At 45.1% G+C, this 24,410-nt stretch overlaps 1 pseudogene; it reads right to left on the reverse strand.

Moving 5' to 3' along the window:
- Window positions 1-21,522: 21,522 nt before the first annotated feature.
- Window positions 21,523-24,202, reverse strand: LOC136510739 (U-box domain-containing protein 16-like; annotated as a pseudogene).
- Window positions 24,203-24,410: the final 208 nt, after the last annotated feature.

Raw genomic sequence — 24,410 nt, forward strand, 5'->3', positions numbered from 1 at the left:
ATAAATTATTAATTTATTTTGGAAAATAGCTCATCACTGCTGGTTTTGCTTGCAAATCGACAGTGATGGTGTACATCACTGCCAGGTCATTCCCCAAACCGGCAGTGATGTTGTGTAGCAGTTAGGTTTAACTTAGGTGTTAAGTAGGATAAGTTTTCGCTTCCTTTCGAACTCCTCCTACTAGCGCAATGGTTAAGACCCCTCAACTTAGCCCCCAAGACTTGTGTTCGAGTCCCAGGCAGCCCAATTTTTTTGGTTTAATTTTATAATTTATTAAGCGGTCTAAAGGTCAAAAAGATAAAATAAATGTGTTGCATCCCTGAATCGAACCGAAGCCTACAAGTTCTAGAGCAGTGGATAAACCATTGAGCTATCACCTGATTTCAGAAAGTTTGAAGAAATTTATTCCTTTGAGTGATTATATGTCCCTGCTTTGAGCATAGGCCCTTCAACTCCCCGGCCACGCTAGTCGTGTGGTTCCCATGAAGAGCGACTGTTTTAATTACCCAGTCCATGAAGCGCAGTTCCCATGAAGAGCCCTTCAGCTCCCCACGAAGAGACGCCGTGTTTACCCATCCATCGGCTGCTCGCGCCGGTTCCCAAATGCAGGCGCGCTCCGTCTTCCCAACGTAGGCGCAATGGCGGTTCAATGGTGTTCCCAACGCAGGCGCGCTCCGTCTTCCAAGGGGTGCGAGTAATTGCACCATGATCAGTTCCACCCACCAAGATGCCTATATAAGCTAGGCCCCCATGCACACAGTCGGTCGCCACACCACCGCGCGTCAAGAAAGTGAAGCACCACCCTTCCCACCCACACCTTGCCCCGGCCCTTGACTCGCCACCATGCACAATGCCTCGCCACTTGAAGACAACATGGGTGAAGCTAAACCTGTTGTCCTCAAGTCGTCCCACCGATGCCTCCACCGACGCCATCGTCTGAATCGGACCTAGAGGTGAACCTCGAGGACTATCTGGACCATGAGACCGCATCGGAGGAGGAACCGAAACCTCTTTCGGTGGAGGAGGTCGTCTTCAACTCGTTGGAGATGGCTCGGAAGGAGGAGGAGGACCGGCACCTCCGCGCCATCACACAGAAGGAGACCGACGACTGCATCCTGAAGCACGTTGTCAAGATCTCCAAGGAGGAGGAGCGCCGCCGCGAGGAGGAGGAGGAGCGCCGCCGCTAGGAGGAGACCGAGTGGCGTCTCACGATGGATGCAGAACGGCGGCACTGGCGCAGGGCTGAGCGAAAGAAGCACGAAGAGGAGCACCGCCGCCAGTAGCCGGGGGACGATGCATGCGGCAGCACCGATAGTAATTAGTAGCACTAGTGATTAAGCAATGCCTTAGGTCGATGTAATAATTTACTGGTGCTGAAAAAAACCGTGTCGTCGAATCCTTTGTTTGATCATCATCACCTTCGGTTGATACTTTGCATTGCATGACCTCTCGTTTTATTTGCTTACATATTGGATGTTGCATTTTTTATGACCTCGTTTTGCTTACCTCGTTGTCACGAAGACCGTAGTATATGATATGCTATGTACCGGAAATCGAGGGGGCCAACAGAACTATTGCTCTTCTAGATAATACCGTGTTGCAGCATGTCTATCATCTGTCACATCACTGCCGGGCCATTCTTTAAACCGGTAGTGATTTCCGTGTAGTGGTTACAGCATAAGTAACTTATCTTTTCTACTTCTTTCGAATACCTCCTATTGGCTCAACGGTGAAGACCCCGCAACTTAGCCCCCGATACCTGTGTTCGAATCCCGGGGGCCCAATTTTTTTGGTTTAATTTTATAATTTATTAAGCGGTCTAAAGGTCAAAAAGATAAAATAAATAAACCATGGCACACATCCTATACTAGCGCAGCGGTTAAGTGTCTGAACTCTGTAGCCCGAGACCTGAGCTCAAACCCAAGGGCTGGCACAATTTTTTTAATTTTTTATATGTCACTACCAGTTTTCAAAATAAACCGACAGTGATACAAGCATTACTGTCAGTTTCTTCTCATCACTGTTGGTTTCTTGAAACCGATAGTGATGTTTATATATATTAAAAAATTCTTTTATATACTGAATAAATAGAAGCATATGTATTCCTATGTTGAAATGGCTTAAATTTTTTTGGCAAGCGTGTACACCCAAATTAAGATCCCACACAAGATCTTAGGTTTTTCTAATAATTTTTTTATTAATTATATTTTTTTGTGTGCTGAATGAGACAAAAGAGGGTGAATTTCATCTTGGACCCAATAGATTTTTTCATCCACCTCCACAAAATTCTTATCCCTAGGGCACATTAGAGCCTGTGTAAAAGTTTGGCACCATTCCAGATCTTTTCGTGGGTAGACTCAGTTCAACCTATAATTAAATAGTGTCATCACATGGAAATTCAATTAAACCTCAGAAAGTAGCAAACCATCTTTGAAAAATCTCAAACTTGGTGTTTCCTTCACACGTGGCACGTGCAAGCCTGAGAATAATTTTGAGACAAATACGACAGTGGAATGTTACACGAATTACATGCATGACAATAATTAAACACACAAAGCCGTACATATTAAAATTAGAACCCAATTAAACTATGACCTTGAAAACCTGGCTAAATAAACATTAATTACTATCAGAATCACTGCCGGGATCGATCGGGCCATGCACACTAACATGCCTCTGTAGCCATATATGGTAATTGATGTCACGGATTATGTATCCGCTTATATCGATGAAGTCCAATGCCCGTATGAGTGCACTCTCTCGTGCCTCACAATACCGAAAGAATGGTCGGCCATAGATGTAACCTACTGAACGACCACTGTAACACCCCAGGTGTTTGGCTTCCACATTTGCACTTGCATTTCATGAACATGAGCATCATGCATCCATTCATGAGCTTATATTGCATAAAACATGTTTTCGAAACATTGCAACATATTGCTATATTTCATGTGTGTGATTTTATGAAATGAATAGTGTGCAACACTCAAGTGCAACATGTGCAACTCACTTTGGTGAAACATGGTTAGTTAGTATTATGCAACAAAATCATGAAACATGTGAAACACGAATTTGAAACAAAGGTAACATTTCACTTGTTTTTCCTTGTTTCAATGCATGTGATGCTTGATTTTGGTGTGACCAATGTGTGGTGTGGCTAATTATTCTCCTAATAACCTTAGTTACACTTAGAATGTCATTAGGAATAATGTTCATGTTGATCATTTTGCCTAATTAGGTTTCCAAGTCATGGTTTGACCATTATGGACCCCTAGAGCTCTTGAGTTTGACTGTTCAAAAAGTGTAGCTTAGATTGTTTGCATGTCTGAGCAACCTAAAGCAAAGTTGTAGAAAATTTTCTAAGGAACAAACTTTGTTTAGAAGCCAAGTCATGAAAATGTGCACAACATGCTCTAAAAGGTCCCACAAGTCAGTGTTGAGGGCTGATTCAACACTTAGAAAAAATTCCAAGTATGAAATACAATTTCAGTTTCCTGTACCCGACTTGTTCACGTTGTAGCTCCCAAACCAAGCCGAACCAACTCGAGCTCCAATTGACAAAGTTTAAGATCTCACTTAGTACTCCAACTTTTTAAATTACACCATGAGCTAGATCATCACCGTTTTGGAGTTTGAAGCTAACCAAGTCACGCTGTCAGGCTCAATCGGTTTCACTGAAATGAAGCTACAGTGTTCGACAGGTTTCAGAACTCAACGGCCCCGTGTACGCCGCACGTCTCCGGCCGTCTGACCACGCTAGCCACGTCGGGCTGCCGCGCACCAACACAGGCCCTAGCATCCGCCCATGGTTCCCAGCACTCGCATTCACTCTCTTTTGCCTCCACTCGCTCGCCGCAGCACCGAAGCAGTAGTGTAGCACCGCTCCGCCATTGCCGAGCGAGCTCCGCCGTCGCCTAGCTCACTCGCCGCCACAAAAACACGACCTCTAGCTAACCCACAGCTCCGCCGTGTCCTCCTCTACCTCGTTGACCTTCTAGCTGAGCTAGACGAGCTGTAGGTGAGGGCCTCTGGCCGTTTTTCCGACGCCGTCGCCATGGTCGTACCTCACCGGAGTGGAGCTCACCGCGGCCAACCACCACCAGAGTCCTCTCGTCCTCCTTTTTCTTCTTTGTTAGCTCCGTGGTGACCTCGTGAAGCTCATACCGAGCTCGGAAGAGGCATTGGGGGCTCACCATCGTTAGTACACCGCACCGGAGCTCCACCGTGCCACCTTGGTCGGCGACGAGCTATCTCCGGTTAGCTCTAGGTCTTGCCGGTAGCATCATTCGACGCGGCTCGTCACGTAGATCATGTAGGTGCCGAGCATCTCGTCGGAATCCTCACCGTCGGTGAGCTACGCCGCTGCCGCGCCGTTGCAAGCGCTGTCCCCTATTTCCGTCTCACTGACATGCGGTCCCAGCTGATGTGTGGACCCCGTGTGCCAGTGACTGTATATTCAGAAGCTTGTTCAAATTTTCAGATTTGAATGCTTTTTTGTGAATTTTGTATCTCCAAATTAGTGGATCCAAATGGGGCGATTCCAATTTTGTTAGGATCATATAGAAGTCTAGTATTTAGGAAAAATATGACATGAACACTTGAAGTGGAAATTTTGGATGAATTAAATAGGAACTTGAAATGTGTTTTTAAATGCATGCAAACTTGTTTAAATTATATCTTGAGTTTCTGTGCTCCAAAAATTATGAAATTTTGTGGGTAAGCTATTCTTGCTTAGTATAAGCTTTGGTAAAAATTTGAGAGTCATTGCATGTATGGTTTTTGAGTTATAGATTTTCGTTTTATCTTTGAATGATCCTTGTGTGAATTTTTGTAAATTATCTAGGAATCCTATGACTATGAAATTTTGTGGGGAGTGTCCTAGTACCTTAAGGATGCTAGGAAAAATACAAAATCTGTTGCTTGACACTTTTCACTAAGGTTTCCTAATTATGTCATTTTAAGTCATTATGTCTTGTCATTTTTGTGTAGGATGTTATACTTGCTCAAATGGTGTGAACTTTTTATAGTAGCCTACTTAGAGCATGTAGTACCTACTGTAATTTTTGTAGATTAAATGGTGCTGTTGGCATATATTTTTATTATTCCTCTTAAATGATTAAATAAATTAAGAAAGGTATTAAAAGAAATGATTTGGTGATGAACACCTTACTTTCTGGTGTTCTTGTGACATGTGTGATAAGTGAGTAGAGTTGGTTTTGTCCAATTAGTTGTTTGCAACATAAGTTAATAAATATTTCCTGGCATTATATCTTTCTGGACAGTTCTGGGGACTTTGCAAAGTTTCCCATGATAATTTGGTTTGCTGGCATGTGGTGAATACAAAAGTTGTAGATAACTGATGTATCTAGCTCCTGTCAAAATTTGGTGGCATTTGGCCTAGTAGTTTAGGAGTTACAGTCGTTTAAAGTTGGATCACAGTTTTGTCTGCTCTCTGTCTTGTGAAGACAGATTTCTGTTGATTAAAGCATTTGACCTAGTAAAGGATAGAATCAGGCCTGGAGGTCTGAAAATGAATTGTAGACAATTTTATAAGCTTTCCAAATTGTCTTGTTGCATGTCATTTGGAGTTCGAAATCTCCAGTTATGGCCAGTTTACTGTACCGCTATATAGTTCCTAGTTTGCTGAAATACAAATGTTTGTGTGTATGCTTTGTTGCAATGTTCTTGTTGATTGTTTAGGTGCTAGCCTAACTTGAGAACATGCTTAGGTGCAGGTGCTAGGTCCTTAACTGAAGATGAGCAATTATACATTAGATTGTATAAACTTGGTAAGTTAAAGTGAATTGAATAGAGCTTAAGTTGGAATATGCGGACTGCAGTAAGCATGTGCATTCCCCAAGCATCCCTAGCTTCGTTCATGTGCATCCATGATATTTATCTTGCGCATTCATGCAATAGGTGTGCCGGAGGGAGTGACGCTGCTGGAGTTTGAGGGAGCCAACCAGGAGGAGGAGCCCGAGGTGCAGGAAATCGATGCAGCAGCCGCTGAGGAGGAGTTGCCCGAGTGCCCTGACCACCAACCTTCATCTTTCTTGAAAGGCAAGCCCTAGAGCATATTAAGCCTCCCATGGTTTTACAAATACCTTGAGTATCTTTTATTTGTTGATGATGCATTAAGTATAGGAATTGGTTGGAACCAATTGTTGCATTATATATCCATCCTTGTCTAGATATCGCACTGGAATCCTAATTAAGTTCAGGAACGGGTCAAATACTTAGCCATGCTTAGTGCGGTAGAAGTCAGGTGATTTTCTGTCACCTGTGAGCTTTAGGATGAGGTGGATCATGGTTGGCTATATTTGCTATCGTGGAAAAGAACCATGTTAATAATGAATTAAGACCGGGTGGGGTCTTGTGTAGGTTTGGACATAGTGACTCTATCTGTGTCATTTAAGGACCGATACGCTGTACGTACTCATGTCATGTTGAACGTAGCCTAACACTTAGCTGGCCGGATAAGTCGTTCCGACCGGGAAGCCTAGTAGCTCGACTCAGGCCGGGGACGCGAGCAGTGGCGTGCATTCTGGAGGTAGTAAGGATGTGCGGAGAGCCATTGGCATAAGTCCAACGCGGGTTAGAGTCCCGAACAACCTTGGCAGAGTGGTTCTCTGAGAATGTCGATCTGTTCGGACTCACGACTCCTGAATCGTACCAAAGGTGACTCATTTGCGACCCTGACGAGGAAAGCAGGGTTTATGTTTAGGAATACCCCTCCAGCTGGATAGGAATCGATTCGAATCACTGTCTCTCCCGGATAGTGAGAACTTGACTGAGCAGCGGCAACGTAGATTCAATTAATTTAACGATATGGTTAAATGGATGATGATGATAATGTTGCCACGATTTATACCTGCTATGGTTATTAATGTTTGCATCTTAATCAACTGATTGCTTAGTACAGGTGCTAATATAGATGATAGGTTAATGGCTAAAATTCACTACTAGTTCAGGTTAAGAGTTGATCATTATTACTTATGCTTTTCCGCAAAAAGAAAGTGTCAGCCAGATCCACTAAATTAAGCTATGCATGATCCTTGGTGTCATTTGTTTCAGTTTCCGATGGGTAAGTCTAGCTGAGTACATTCTCGTACTCAGGGTTTATTCCCTCTTGTTGCAGATGACCTTCTATATCAGGGCTTCTGTAAGTATTGTCTCCACCTGGTGGGTGATGAAGACTAGATCATGGGCATGATCTCTATTTCCCTTATCCGAATGCTTTTGCAGGTTATGATCAGCAAACCAGTGTTTGTATTTGAACTCGGGTGTGTAAGTTAAACTATTTGCTTCCGCGTACTTTACAAGACTTGTTTTGTAATAACGATGACTCTGAGGTGTTGTAACCTATTTGCAAACCGTTTGTGAAATGTTGTAATGTACGATATGTTATGTTGAATTACTATGATCTTGGTTGTATACAAGTTGGTTTGAAATCCTTTGAGGTTTCAGTTGACTACCGGGTTTATATGGGCTCAAGTGCGAGAATTTGATCGTTTCGGCGATTGTTTTTGTACTTGTGCTCTTATAAATTGGTCGGTTCTGTGACAACCACTGCCCTTGTTAGTAATCCTTATGTAGTACTGGCGTCCTTCTATACTAAGCTGGCCGAGGTTTCTGTTGTAGAAGTCCCAATCGTACCCGAGTTGCTCCGTAGCTTGGTCTAGAATGGCCCACAAGCCACATGCAGCATAGGTAAGGTCCTGTAGCGCAATCTGCATATGGAGAAAAAGAAAAAAATAGAGAATGTTATTACAATATTAAACAACAAATAACCACGACTCAGGTATAAGTGACCATTTTACCACATCCGCATGGTTGTAGCTCGCAAACCATTCGCTTGCTTGCGGGACGGGGATATCACCAGCATTCAAAGCAAGTGCCTTGAAGTGCGAGAAATTAGGCACATCATAGCAAATACGTCGAAGTGCCTCTAAACAAATGCGCACGGCACTTAATTGGGCGCTTATCATGTCCGGGCTCTGTATTCCCATCCCGTGGATATGGTTCCGATGATTTGAACCCCTCACAGGGATGAAAAAACTAAGTTCACACGTCCATAGCTGACCACTTGCATTAGATGCCATGTTCTCGACGATGTTGAGATAAAGAACCAGCTAAGTGTTGTTCGCAGCCAATCTATTGGGGATATAGTCTGTGACATATATGCATGCAACAATGATATTAAACTAATTACAGTTATTTGTTAGCATAAAAAAATAAAAGATATTGGAAAATATTTCATACAATAGCTGGAACAGGGAACCGTGGAATGGCCACATTAGGAGCGAATGGCTCATCGCTAGGGTGGAAACCTGGTTCTTGTGGTGGGGGAGGTCCGTTGTTCATACCAACTGATTGATAAAATGCAAAAAAAATATGAACATAAAACATATGCATAAAAAATTCTTCCAAGTAAAATGTGGCAACATAATTAAATATAGATCGAATGCAAAGAATAAGAATATATATAAATGTAGAATGCAAAGAAACATGAATATAAATATAGATCAAATGAATATAGATAGAATATTGGAGAAGACAACATATCAATACCATTAAAAAATGCAGGAGCCATGACCAAATCACGTTGAGAGAGAGTGGATGTCTTGAGAAGTGAGAGTGAAATATGATAAATGAGACTGAGAGAGTTCGTGGGTGGGTGAGATCGATGTAGGTGGCCGGCAGTTTGTTTTATATAGGGGGGCATGGATATCACTGCCGGTTTTTAAATAGAACCGACGATGAAAGTTACTATCACCGCCGGTTTTTAAATAGAATCGACAGTGAAGGTGACTATCACTGTCGGTTTCTAAATAGAACTGACAGTGAAGGTGCATATATGTAAAGGATATATTTATTTAGATACTACAGTGGAAAAGTTTTAACAACAACGATATATTTATTTAGATAGTAACGAAATACATCAAAAAATTACAAAAAAAATTAGAAATAAGTTATATATACAATAACAAAGACCTTACACTAAAATTCCATATACGATAACAAAGACCTATTTGCGTATAGGTCAATGTTACCATCAATGTGTATAACACATTATAATTTAACCACCTTAGTAGCATTCTTCTAGCACCAACTAGGGTCAAATAACAGCACTGAGGTGGTCTACGAGCTATACCGGTTGGAGATGATAAGGTGGCATCGATGAATCCATGCCTCTGCGGTACATGGCCTTTTTCTCGGTATAGTCCAGAGCACATCGGATTCAGCTCGGCACTGCACCGATGAACCAATGCCGCTCCAAGGCAGGATATTGCCCAGAGCACACCAGGTCTCTCTGGACATACAGTCCAGAGCGCACCACAGCGGATGGCTCTATGAACCTCGTGGCATCTCCAATCTTCGGCGTTGCTCTATCTTCAGTAGCATTCTTCTAGTACCTCATGTGTGCACCATTTTGGTGGACTACGATGCATAACGATATCTGTGGTTTGTTGTGAGAGGAAAACATTATATCATGACTGATAAGGCCTAGCTAAAACCAACATGCATGGAGAGGCTAGCTCCTGGCCGAGTGCTATTTTATAGGGGCTAGCAGTCGTGGTACATTTTTATTTCTGAACTAAAGTTGTCAGGGTAAGTGGGAGCAGTGTTCCAACTGTTGTGGTCAAGGGAGCACTGTTGGCATGTGAGGAGCATCTACACATCACTGTCGGTTTTAGTTTAAAAACCGACAGTGAATTGGGCCTTCTATGTCGGTTTGAGAAACCGACTGTGATAGAAGCTATCACTGCCGATTTTAAAACCAAAACCGGTAGTGAAGGGCCCTGCACCCATCTTTTAGTAAAAAATATAAAAAAACACTGTCGGTTTGGAGCCTGCCATCGCAGCATTTTTGTAAAAAATATAAAAAAGTTTGGCCCGCCTGAGATTCGAGCTCGGGTCGCGGGGTCGAGAGTGCGCGGCCTTAACCGCTGAGTTAGGATAGGGAGTTCAGTTAGAATGGTTTTATTTTTTTCTTTTATCCCATTGTAATGCACTACTAAATAATAAATGCAAAATAAAAAAAGTTTGGCTCGCCTGGCCTTAACCGCTGAGCTAGGATAGGGAGTTTGCTTAGATTGCTTTTCTTTATTTATTTATTAATAGAAATAATGTAGTTAGTTTATATTCTAAAATAACACAAAAGTTTGTGTCTTGATTATTTAATTCTATGATAATTAATTAATGGTCTATAATTATCAAATAATAGTGTTTGTGAACATCATCTTAATATTTGATTACATAGTCAATAATTAAATTGTAGAGATGCGCACAAAATATAAATTAAATATTCAGTGCGAATTACTGATACAACGTCTGCATAATGATTACATAGTTAACAATATCTAACTATCTTTAGGTGCATCAATAATGAGGGCCTCATTGAGATCAATTCGTATGTAAGCAGGTTCGTCACCCTCTTGAAGGATAGGTAGGGGTACGTTCACCCCGAATGGAGGCATTTCCTAATAGACCCTGTAGTCTTCTTCGTCCATCACTCTATCGACACCGACAATCTTCCTTTTCCCTTCTAGGACTACTTTTAGCCTTCCTTTTGTCTTGTTGTCCCTTGCATAGAAGACTTGCATAACATCTCTTGCAAGGACGAAGGGGTCGTCTCTATATGCGGTCTTAGTGAGATCAACGGTAGTGAACCCTTCGTTGTTAGTGTTGATTTCCTTGAGCCGGACCCACTGGCAGCGACAAAGAGCTGCCTTCAATGGACCGTAGGCTAGCTCCCATATCTCCTCTATGAAACTATAGTATGTCGCCTACACGTTGTCGTTTTCGTTGTGCATCAAAACGAACACCACAATTTTGGTATGTGCTCTTTCCATCTTGCTTTTTTGTGTAAAATGTGAATCCATTGATCTCATACCCTTGGTACTTAAGATATGTACTCGAAGGTCCCTTGGCTAAGGCATCCAGTTGATTACCCAACTTTATTCCAAGCAAGTGACGTCGCAACCAGCTGACAAATTCCTCCTTATGTTTTTTATCCAGCCAAGCCTGTGACTTGCTCAGATACAGAGTTTGCAGCGATTGCTTGTGCTCGTCAATGTATGGCATCACACCCTCGGCTTGCTGGAGAACAGAGAACTATGCCTGTCTAAAAGAAACAAGGTCGTCTACTGTAATAGATTTCTCCCCGATCGTTCCTTTGCCACGTAGTCTTCCCTCATGATGAGATTCTGGAACTCCGACCCTTTTGATGTCCAGATAATATGTGTAGAACTCAATGGCCTCCTCCGTTGACCATCCTTCAACCATGCCCCCTTCTGGTGTGAATCTGTTCCTAACATACCTTCTAAAAACTTTCATCAATCTTTCAAAAGGGAACATCGAATGTAGGTACATTGGGCCAAGGGCTCTAATTGGGTCAACAAGATGAATGAGTAGATGCAATGAGATATCAAAGTAAGTCGGCGGGAAATGCATCTCAAGCCTAATGAGAGTTTCGGCTATGTCCCGTTGTAGCTGCTCTAGCATGGACACATCAATGACCTTTTTTTGAGATCGCGTTGAAGAACGAGCAAAGCTTTATGATTGGGGCATAGACCTTTAGGGGGAGGATACCACATAGGGCAATAGGGAGCAGTTGAGTCATAATGACATGACAGTCATGGGTCTTCATAGGGCCATAGTTGAACTTGAGTTCTCTCATGTTCACTAGCCTCTTTGGGTTCGCATAGTAGCCCATCGGGACCTTTGAGTTCATTGAAGAAAGACAAAAGTGCACACTTTTCTTCCTTCTTCAATGTCCATGACGCAACCGGAAGTTTGAATTGGCCATTCTCTATCTCCACGGGATGCAGCTCCTTCCTGATTCCCAAGTGTTGCATGTCCAGGCATGTGGCTAGTGAATCCTTCGATGTCCCCCCGGTGTCCATCAAGGTGTTAAGAGTGTTAGCGCACACGTTTTTAGTGATGTGCATGGGATCATGATAGTGGCGTACACTCAGAAATGGCCAGTAAGGTAGTTTCTAGAAAACCATTTTTTTCTTCCAAACGCTCCCATCAGGCACTGCTACTGCATTGTCCTCCTTCCCAAGGACAACCTCCAGTTTGTTGAGTTCTCAAAGTATCGCAGGCCTGTCTCGATATTTTAGAGCTAAGTGTTTCTCAATAGTACCATTAAAATCTTTTCTGTTCCTGTGGTAAGGGTGATCCTTAGGTAGGAACCTACGGTGTCCCATATAAACTATCTTTGAGTTATTTGGCAGATTTACCGCATCGGTGTCATCCAAGCACTCGACACATCTAGTATAGCCTTTTGTCTTCTCTCTGAACAACGAACCTCGACCTGGTAGGTCGGTGATTGTAGCGATAAGTACTCCGTTGATCGTGACATGTTCCTTTTTGTACTCGTCCCAAACATCCGACACACCCTTTTCAAACATCTCCACTAGTTCATCGATCACTGGTTCTAGAAACACATCGATGTCATTCCCAGGTTGTCTTGGCCCTTGGATCAGTAGTGGCATCTAGATGTACGACCGCTTCATACAGACCCAAGGTGGAAGGTTGTATATATAGAGCGTCACTGGCCAGGTGCTATGATTGCTTCTAACCTGGTCGAAAGGATTCATCCCATCTATGCTCAAAGCAAACCAAAGGTGCCTTACCTCTCCACCGATGTCCTTATAGAACATAGTATTGACAGTCCTCCAGTCATGCCCATTGGCAGGGTGCCTCATCATTGTATCTTTCTTATGCTCTTCGCCATGCCAGCGCAACAGCTTGGCTGACTTTGCACATGCAAACAACCTATGCACTCGGGGAGCTATAGGGAAATACCAAACGACCTTTACGGGACCTCCTCTGGTCTTGGTACCATCATCTGACGGCCCTTCCTTGTACCATAGAGCTTCACACTTGGGGCACTTGTCCAAGTCTTTGTATTTTTCTCCATGGTACAATATGCAATCATTGGAACATGCGTGGATTTTATCAACCTCGAGGCGATGGGGCAGATCATTTGCTTGGCCAAGTATGTCTTTTCTGGCAACTCGTTTTTTTCTGGGAGCATTTTCCTTATTATACCTAACAACTGATCGAAGCCTTTATCACTCAATCCGTTTGTCGATTTGAACTCTAACAGCATGATGTCGGCTTCTAGTTTGCTCATTGGACAATTCCTATACAATGGTGTTTTGCCATCTTGTCTCATTTTCTCTAGCTTTCTCAGCTGTCTTTGACTAAGACATCCGGTCTCTACATTACGTAGTAGTTGAGAAATGCCATCGTTATCCTCGGTGTCATCAGCTAGCATGTTCCTAAACACATTATTAACTGTGGCCATAGGTTTTGTGTTGACACCGGGTTCCTCGTCAGCATCGTGGAAGGCTACGTCAGGCATATCCACATCATCATCGTTTTCCTGCAGAACATTCACACCAACCTCGCCATGCATAGTCCATATCGTATAGTTTGGCATGAACCCCATGGTAATCAAGTGCGATCGTATAGACTCAATTTGACGAAAGTTCCTATGATTCTTGCAATCTTTGCATGGGCAGAAGACAGGGTTCCCATTACCAGCATGGGCTTTGGCATCGGTGATAAACTGGCTGACGCCATGCATGTACTGCTTGTCTGTTCGGGACAGATGGCTCCACTCTCAATCCATCTCTGCACAAAAAAATACTGAGACAGTAATTACAAAGAATTAATAAGAAATCGAGCTTCATGAACAACAATTGTAGCTGGAAAGTACCATTTTTGGAAAACATTATTGTACACTAATTATTGGAAAATTGAAATTGGTAGCCCCGACCCTGTAAATTGAAAATCGTAGTAAAAACAATTATTGCACAATATTGAAGAACAACTATTCTACTCTACTTCTAAGAACTAATTATAGCATCACATACTAACAATGATGATCTTGACCACCATGGAATAATTAGCTAGGAATTTAAATGTGTTCATAGACACCAACCTTTTGGATGATGGATTCACCACAATTTGAGCCTTGCACAAATGTCCAATTGGAAAAGTGCTCTCTAGAATAGAGAAAGAACTAGAATGAGAATCAAGCAATGTAGCCATCAAAACGAAGCTAATTAAGCAACAAAATCAAAGGAGTGGACGTTTGTTACTAACCTTAAAGCAAAAAGATCAAGCCATTCTTCAAAATCCAAGCGCTAGCTTCATGGTGAAGAGCAGCCACAACAATGGAGGGAAGGGCCAAAACGCACGCCTCTGTTCTCGGGATGGAAGAGAGGAGGAAGGAGAGGACGGCTATAGCCTTTTTGTGCTATAGGCTTATCACCGTCGGTTCTTGGCTAGAACCGACAGTGATAGTGCCCAATCACTGTCGGCTCTTGGCTTAAACCGGCAGTGATAAGTGGTCGCCAATACACTGCCGGTTCAAGCCACAAACCGACAGTGATGTGGTCCTTCACTACCGGTTTTAGCCCAGCCCCAATTATTTTCTCATTTTCAAGCTCATAACCGGTAGTGAAAGTACATCACTGTCGGTTCTCACAAATCCGGCAGTGATGAGGCCTGCAGTGATGTGCAAATCTGGCGTAGTGTATCCTCACCCCATTCAGATTCCTTATAGATCCATGCTACAGTTCAGATGAGTATATCTCTACACCTGCGCACAAACCGTCGACATCCACATACTCAATCACATGAAAGTGCGAGGAGGTTGTCGTATCAAACCCCAAGTGAACCTCACCAATAGAATGGCCAACATCATGGGTGCTAGGCGGCAGTATATTAAACTTCTGGGTCATTGGATTGCAGACGACATAGCAGGATCCATTAGCCCTAAGGCACCAGCATAGGATGAGGCCATTGCAGCAATCTGAGACAACGACATTGTCAGGGTTGGAGGGCAAGAATTCAAAGGAGGGGGCATACACCAAAGACGCTGGTGAAGTTTTGATTGCCATTCTCACTGTCATAGAAGAACACGTCTAGAGTATGGGGCAGCATTGACGGTTGTTGGAGCTGATGCGCTTCCAGAAGCGATAGACACATTTGCAGGAGAACAAGGAGTGGGCGGGGAGGCGGCGGAGGATCTCCAGAACAACATTGTTTGTGAGGCTAGCCATTGCTTGTTGTTGGGGCTGCCTCCATTTCGAAGAGCCTATGATCGTCATTGTGCAGTAGGATGAGAGCTTCCTTAGTAATGAGATCACTAAAGAGAAAAATAATCCGACAAAGATCCATCAGTGAAGTATGAAAGCATACCCTTGACTTTAGATCTGGTGGCGATGTGACACGAGGCATGCAATGGTTCACACAAATCATGAGAGGAACAATGCGCCAGCCATGTGGGAGGTGGTGGTGGCACGGCGCGAGGAGTGTAATGTTCACATAAACTAGGAGAGAGGAACAATGCGCTAACCTTGAAGATGGAGAAGTGGAAGTACTACGGAGTAATATTGGTGATGCAACTGTGTTGTGGGTAGTTGGGAAATGGGGAAATAACTCACGCTGAATTTACTACCGCTGGTAGACCAAACGGTCATGTAGAGCCAGCGGCTAGAACGCCTATCCCAGTCAGCTCGGCTTTTCATGCGATGGAGAAAATACCATTGCCGCATCTATTGTTAACCCATGGGTGGTAGAAGTTTCAACAGCCGTTTTCCTTCCGTAGGAGGCCTCCCTATCGGTCCAACCAGCGGTGGAAGTATGACACAGTCGCTTTTATCGCTACGGTAGTGAAAGCGGCAACAGTGATAAATCAATCTGTAGTAGGGTTAAAATGACCAATAGGTTGTAGATAGCACCACCGACTAGGGTATTCTCTCATACGTACTCTACTTGATAGTCCATCACATCACCTCCTCCGATCCCTACTCACCGGCAGCGACTACAGCGTAGAGGAGGTGAATCAACTAACGCCAAGCCCCAAGCACGAGGAGTATCCATTACCAGTAGAGGAGTCCTTCAAAGAGGACGGGGAGCCCGCCGATAAGGAGGAGGAGGAGGCACCGTCGATGGCAGAGGAGGAGGAGGAGGAGGCGCCGGATGAGGAGGTGGACAACATCACTGAGACCATTCCACCGAGGTTCACCCCCATGCCATGCTATAAGAAGCGTAGGATCAACCCTCTATCCCTGTTGGCGTTTCTTAGCATCACCACTAAGAATGGGGTTAGAATCCATCCCTGACAACAGCGCCAGAAATCCATATTGGCATTTCTTAACGTCACAACAAAGAATGGGGTTTGAATCCATCCTCAGCAATGGCGCTAGAAATACCGGTTGGCAAGACCGAGCGTCGTTACTAAGTTTTTATCCCTAGTAATGATGTCAGAAGTGCCTTGACAGTTCCTTAACAATTTTCGATATTTATCTGCAAGCGTACAGAGCTATTATTATACCATTTCACCCAAAAGTATTCAGGATATCATTATTTATATTTTTCCAAAGGAAGGCATTTGATTAAGAGTCTAGTATGGATATGAACTTGAATAAAAATGCTTGCAAGTGCACCAATGTTTATAACAGGGGTAAAAACGGTGATTTCAAGATAGTGGACACAAACTTGGTATTCCTCAAAGGATAAAGTAAAGAGAAAGAATAAAAGAATAATCCTAAGTCAAGCAGGCATTGGTCTAGTATAGTCATACAAATATTGGTTAATGATCATACAAGTTACATAATTAGTCTTAGGGCTAAGTGTGAAGAAGGTCGGGAGGCCACTGAGTACTGGTCTGCCAGCAATCTCATGTGACAATTTAGATTCCTACACCCCAGTCGAACATGGGGGATTATAAGGGACGGATAGGGCTGTCACCACCTACCACCTACCCCTCAACCGTGAAAAGGGACAATGCATTCACCTGTCTCTCCATACCCAAGCACCGCGCTTGTGTATACAAAAACTACCCAAATCCCCTCGGGTTCCCGACCCTACGGATCGACAGGTAAAGGACTTGGGCACACCTGACGGCATGATGAACCGCCACCTCGACTTTGCTCTAATTCCAATTATATAAGTTATATGAGTAGTTAAGCTTAAAGTTGTGTATGTTATTCTCATGACACACAAACTATACACTAGTTCATATATCAAGATCATAACATAACAACTATACTCTAGTTCATAAGTATGACTATAAATGTAATATGAGAGCATAACTTTGGAATAACTGATATCTCTATTCATACCCAAAGGTCACTTCTTTCAAGGAGCCAAGATCTCCAAGGTAGCTTTGCCTTGCTGTAAAGCTACTACTAAAAAGGAAAAGCTACAAGAGTGAGTGAGGTGTGTGAGGTGATGCTCAAGTTAAGTGTGTATTGTAGAGGGGGTACCCCTCTATTTATACAAGGAGCAAGGGTGGTGCTTCGGCTATTCTTGGCGCAAAACCCTAGGCTACACCGCCTCAGCATGGAGGCATGCCACTGCCTATCGAAGGGGTGGCTGAGCAGCGCCGGCAGGGGGTCGCCCGCCCCTTGACCATGCCGTCTTGCCACCGCCTTCGCCTGACAGGCTTAGGGCTGGACCTGGATTGCTTCCCTGTTGTGATTTGCCTGGTTTGAGTCGAGTTGATGGGCGTCTCCCTTGTTCCTTTGCACAAATCAGCATCGAAAAGTGCCTTTCGGTGAAATCTTCCATGTATTTGTTTTTGTGACCTGCAAAATAATGTTCTCCATATACATGTGGAACTTGGTTAATAGTAAATGCATTTGTGTTTAAGATTGCCAATTTCTCCTCTTTTTGTGTCTTAATTGGCGGTCGGATTTGATTGGTAAAGACCGCCAATAATCCCCCAACACAATCGTGTAGGATGAGGATGACTCCTCATCGGAGTAGGATGACGAGGAGGGGTGGCGGCAACGGCGATGGCGAGGGCAGCGGTGTCGATCAGTAGGTGTTAATTAGTATAGTAACAGTAGGTGTAGTAGTAACTAGTAGTAGTACAATGGCGGGTGCGTTGTAGTGCACTTTTGGTCTGTCGATGCCATACCCCCGGGTATCCCGATTTTCATATTGCCGACTACTGACTCCGGATCAAAGAAGACCCGAAGGCCCACAACGACCCTATTCAAGAAAGGATATCTCCGGATGGCGTTATGACTCCGACTAGGGCACGACTCCTTAGCTTGTAGGTCAAGCTGATCCCGGATGTAAATAGCTAGCAATTCTCACTGTTGTAATCATCGACTCTTTCATAGGCCTAGCCACATTGTAATCGCAATCTCGCCAATACAAACAATACAAACAAGTAGCAATTGGACGTAGGGCTTTTACTCGTTTCCCGGAGACCCGAACCAGTATAAATCTCGTGTCTCTACTGTGATTGATCTTTGCACCAAGTGGAGTTCTCCAAGAACCAAATATCTACCAGTAAAAAACACCGACAAAGATGCGCCAGGTAAGAAAATCTTGCATGAAGATCGATCATACCGATCATCGGAGAAGTTTGTTCTGAAGTCCCGCCGCCGGAACATCAAGCGACGCCCCTGCAGGAGTACACGGGTTCAGGGTTGAGCGCCGCTGGCCCGCGTCGCGGCACCAAGGTGAACGTAGAATCAATCTACAGCACCATGCAAGATGACGTCAGCAAGCAAAAAGGATCGGCAGTCACCGTCGAATCATATCGTCAACTCCTTGTTGTCCATGGAGAACATCAGCATGCAAGGTCGGCAGAAAAAAAAAATCCGCCTCCACGCCGCCACCTGTGGCCGAGTCAACGAACAAAGTCATGCGAACAACCGAGGTCTGATTTGCCTGTGCGTGACACACACGCACGTACATGTCAACTACTCACATCTACCTTCTCGTGAACCGGCTCCTATCCGAGATCAACCCGTGTGGCTGCACGTCAAAAAGCTAAGTCAAGTTTTTCGCTCGATCAAATAATTTCTTTGCCTATTTGTGTGTCTCCATCCATATACATCTATCTGTCTTCGTGAATCTTGATGGCAGGAATCGGCCGCATCTCTGGTCATCCCGCTGCATCGACTCGTCATCACCCCGTGGCGGACAAGAATCAGAGGACGAGGGCCAAGCAGCAACTCCCGTATTCGAGGGCGTGACTCCAGACCTCGGATGCCTCACCTAGATCGGTCTCTGGCCCTGCCCGTCTCGAGTTGCCACCACAAATATGGACACCTATCAATTCCGACCGAGTGCACGTCGATCGCAACACATCGGAAGGCATGTACGTACGGCATACATCAACGACGAATGATGTAGGGCTTTCATCAACACATCGCGCTTTTGATCCGACTCCATCACGAGGCAAGCGAGCCGTCCCGTCAGGTGAGCCAACCAAGCCGCCAGCGAACTGTCGAGCGAGTCGTTCAAGCCACATCCATCTAATACCCGCCACGGCGTTCGCCTCGGGCGACGCCCCGCACCCCTGCGACGCAAACAGCTCCACCAGCACCGGGCCCGGGGCCGCCTCCTGGTGGTCGCCCTCGGCCGTGGTCGCGTCGTCCGGCGCCGACACCATCACACCGCCCCTGCTCCCGAAGCATGCCAGTAGCCGCGGCGCCATTGGTGGGGTGGTAGTAGCTATGTCGTAACCAGCTAGCGAGCGAGCGAGCTGCCGTGCGGCGGTGTCCGCGGCCGGTGCCCGCAGCAGCTGGGTAGGAACGTCGCGGCGAAGGGAACGGATCAGGCTAGTTAGCTCGCTGGCGCGTTGGCCCTTGGCACGCAGGGGCAGAGCTGGAGAAAGGAGCCACACGCGGCCGGCGGCGTGCTACGCGCGGGCAGCATCGGGTTCGGCTGGCAGGCTAAGAAGGAAGAAGGTGGCCAGGTCACTTACAGCTTGGCCCTACCGAGCAGAGAGAGAAAGAAGGGAGAGGACAGTGTTATAAGAGAAGGGTATTTCGGACATCGTCATCGGTCGGGCCGACATGTCAGGGCTGTCAAATGGTGGAAATCAAACAGAAGATGGACGAAATGGCAAGGAAGGCAAGAAAGTTTAGCGTCATGACATTAGGGTGGCTTCAAACTTTTTAGTGACCTATTGGCCAGGATCATCTTTCATAATGGCATACACGTAAAAGACTTAAACAGAGGGGACTTGCAGCGGCCGCTGGGTGCCGATTTGCTAGAGCGAAGGCAGAGGCAGGAGAATGGAGAACGGTGGTCAGGGTTAGGGAGAGATGCTTATATGCGAAGCAGGGAGAATCTGAACCATCGAATGAATAGATGGACACTGAGAGTATAGCTGGGCCTTCGATCGATACTGGGCCGTTCATATATTTTGGGCCACTACAGCAGTTTAATATTTTTTGTTTTATCTTTATTAGTGCAAAAACATGTCTAAATTCTAATAAATATTGTATATATGAGTCCTGTGCGCTTTGACATAATTTCTAATAAATATTGTATATAGGAGTCCTATGCGCTTTAACATAATTTTTATGTAAACTACACTACACAAGCGGTGTTGCTTAGGATTTTCGAGAATTTTGAAGCGGTTTTCCATTTTCCAAGGTTTAAGTGAACTTTTGTGCGGCATTGGAAACTAACTCAATTTAAACTGCATGTCATGTTGGACAATGTTCAAAAATTAAACCAAACACTACTACAGAAAATGATTTATAGCAAGTTAGCAACGCCTCTTTTTTTAAGGGGCGGCTCTATATTGAGCCACCCCTACAAATAAGCGCTTAGTAGTAAAAATTAAGTATTAAAATTTGAATTTTTTTCAACCGACATCGAATGGAGAAATGACCAAAATAAAAGTTGTAGATCTCGAAAAGTTATAGAACTTTGTTGTTTACAAATTTTTCATTTAAAATCATTTACTGCTTTAAAATGCTATTGGAAATTCAGTTTTTACATTGTCGAAGAACTCTGATTTCTGTTTTTAATCTCTGGCTAAAACTTGTAACTAATCTTTCTTCCTCGTACTAACTTCTAATTTGATAATTTTTTTTTCTAAAATTTTCTACTCTATCAATTTATTATGTTCTTACAGCTATTATTTGAGCCATCTTTTCATGTGACTTTGTTTTTTCAATTCAAAATTTGAATTTCAAAAAATATCAACTTCAAATAATATTTTGAATAGTAAATGATTTCAGCTGAAAAACTCATGAACATAAAAGTTGTAGAAATGATCAAGATCTACAACTTTTATTTTGGTCATTTCTTCATCTGACAAAGTGATAGTAACATTGTTCGTAAATTTTACATCTCTCTCTTATAGTTTATGAAACAATAAGAGATATATGTAAATTTGTGAATAATATATAGTACCACTTTATTGAATGATGAACAAATCATCAAAATAAAAGTTGTAGATCTTGATGATTTCTACAAGAGGTATATGCATCGTAGGCCCTTGAACTTGTCTCGTGGTGCCACTTAGATCCACGAACTCTCTAATCGTACTTCTGGCACCCTAATATTATTTAAGTATGCCACTTAGGTCCATAACTCATCGGATTAAGGTTTTTACCGACGTGGCGGGGATAGAGCGCACGTGAGCCGCACATGAGTGGTCATGGCGCCTGCTGCATGTGCACGTGAGCCTCTCCAGCCGCTCCTGTCGCTGCCTTCTTCCTCGCCAGGAAGCTACGCGCGAGGCGGTCCATGGAGGGGCGGCAAGAGCGGCTGGAGAGGCAGCAGGAGTGGCGCGCGCTCCGTGCCAGTGCCTATCTGCTCCCAGATGGCCCACTCCATGCCGGGCACGGCCATCACCTACATCACCACGCGCACGCCCAGCCACCGGCATAGGAGCACCAGCGCCGCCGTCGCGTTCTCCCTGGCCCACTCCGTGCCGCGCCGCATCTCAGCCACCAGCCGCGCCACGGCGCCGTCGATGCCCACGATCGCCTCCGCGCCGCCGCGCTTTGCCAGCGCAGCCAGCACCGTGGCCGCGGTCTCCTCCTCGCTGATCGTGGATAGTGCCGCCTGCGCGACGTCAGCGTCCATGAGCCTTCCCACGTTCTCCCTCTCGCCTGCCAGCGACAGCAGCGCGGCCAGCGCGTCTTTCTTGGTGCTCGTCGGACCGGTGCGGACCAGATGCACCAGCTTCTCCACGATGGACAGGTTCTGGCCAAGGCGGCGCCGGTAGGTGTGCACGGACATGAGGCTGAGCACGACGGCCACCGCATTCTCCTTGGTGCGCCACGTCGTGCCGGAGCTAAGGATGTGGGCGATCGCCTCCACGGCGCCCTCAGCGTGCATGATGCGCTTCTTGTTGGCCTCGAGGATGGAGAGGTTGAGCAGCGTCGTGACGGTGTTCAGCTAGAGCCCAGCGTCCTCGGAGTAGAGCAGGGGCACTAGCAGCGGCACGGTACCGGCCTCCCCAACGAACGTGCGGCTGTCGATGCCGGACTTGGACAACGGCCGGATCTCGTGCACGACACGGTTGGCCGCGTCTAGGGAGAAGGAGATGGAGAGCTTCACGAGGAACGTTGACTTGCCGGAGTCGAACCACCGAAAGATGGAGTCCTAGTCGTATGTCTGGCCGCAGGCGACGACGACGGGCTCGCACATGATATTGAGGGTGATGGGGCAGCGGAAGTCCGGCGGCGGTGCCGGGGGCTCCGCTTCTTCGTCGACCTCGGGGTCCGGCTTGGAATCCGAAGAAGGTCGGGGCGTGGCGCTAAACAGGACGCACTTGGCGTACCGCAGCAGCCCGACGAGCGCGATCATGGTGTCTGTCTGCACTGGCGTGAACCGCCTGCACTGGCGCAACGCGAGGTCCAGCAGGTCGACGTCGTCGGCAAGGCCCAGCTCGACGCCCGGCGGGAGGTCGAGCAGCATGGCCAGGTCCTGGTGCAGCTCTCTTACCTCCTCGATCTCGTCCGACTACAGCAGCCGCTGCATCCGGCTCCGCGCGGCGCAGTCGACGGCCAGCACCTTGAAGCGCTGCAGCACAAGGAGCAACTCGCGGAGGCACAGTGACGGCGCGGAGGCAGACGACGGCGCAGAGGTAGAGCAGCGAGAAGATGAGGAGGCAGCCTAGTAGAGGTGACAGAGCAGAGCGACCATGTCCACGTCCACTGCCGCATGCAGCAGGTGCCATGACCACTCACGCGCGGCTCACGTGCGCTCTGTCCCCGCCAGGTCGGCAAAAACCTTGATCCAATGAGTTATGGACCTAAGTGGCATACTTAAATAACATTAGGGTGCCAGAAGTACGATTAGAGAGTTTGTGGACCTAAGTGGCACCACGACACAAGTTAAGGGCCTACGATGCATATACCTCTTTCTACTACTTTTATGTTGATGACTTTTTCAGCTCAAATCATTTACTCTTTCAAAATGTTGTTTGAAGTTGACATTTTTTGAAATTCAAATTTTGAAGTCATAAAACAAAGTCACATGAAAGGTGACCAAAATAAAAGTTATAGAACTTTAAAGTCGACAACTTTTTCATCTGAAATCATTTTGTCAACAAAAACTATGTTTGAATTCCTTAAATTTGAAATTTCAAATTTTCAAACTTCCTCGGATGGAGAAACAATCAATATGAAAGATGTAGTTCTCGAAAAGTTATAGAACTTTGTAGTTGACAACTTTTTCATTTGAAATTATTTTATCAAGAAAAACTACGTTTGAATTTATTAAATTTGAAATTTAAATTTTTTCAAACGATCTCGGATAGAGAAACAACCAAAATAAAAGTTATATATCTCGAAAAGTTATATAACTTTGTGGTTGACAACTTTTTGATTTGAGATTATCTTGTCAATAAAAACTACGTTTGATTTTTTTTATTTTAAAATTCAAATTTTATAAACGACCTCGGATGAAAAAACTACCAAAATAAAAGTTGTAGATCTCAAAAAATTATACAACTTTTTTATTTGAATTCGTTTAGGACGTTAAACAATCAATTTAAACTCGTTAAGCACAAATTCCAGAAAGCCAACCCTCGTTAAGTATTTTGATTTTGTTTATTTATTTTCAGCTTGGGCTGATGGCGGCCTGCCGAGCTCCATGCGAGGTCGCGCCGGCGTGGGCTTTGACCACGTTGTGCTGGCCCAACTTCAGGCAGATGGAACACCACTTTGTTTTTTTTGCACATTTCCTAGCATGCTGAACTGTCTGCTTAGGCCGACGTGCGTGGGTTGCAGGTTACTAGGGACCGAAAGGCGCGGTAAACCGTTGGGTTATTTGCATTCATGCCATTATAATTTTCGATGTTTAGAAAAATACTATTATTATTCATCTATTTTGAAGCATGCCATTACAATTCTTCGTTTTCCACAAATATGCCACAAAATACGTATGGACACGGCATGGGCCCAGCTACAGGCGTATACGAAGACATATATTTCATCGCAGGCTCTCTCCCTGTCACTGACACGCGGGCCCTACATGTCATCTTCTTCCTTTCCTCCTCATCTTCCCTTGCTAAGCGCGTCGATGGCGATGGCGAGAAGCAGCAGCAGCGCGTGCCCGAGCAGCAGCAGCATGCGGGTGAGCAGAGCACGCGGCGCACGGAGCTC

Source organism: Miscanthus floridulus, chromosome 16 (assembly GCF_019320115.1).
Source record: "Miscanthus floridulus cultivar M001 chromosome 16, ASM1932011v1, whole genome shotgun sequence".
Taxonomy (NCBI): Eukaryota; Viridiplantae; Streptophyta; class Magnoliopsida; order Poales; family Poaceae; genus Miscanthus; species Miscanthus floridulus.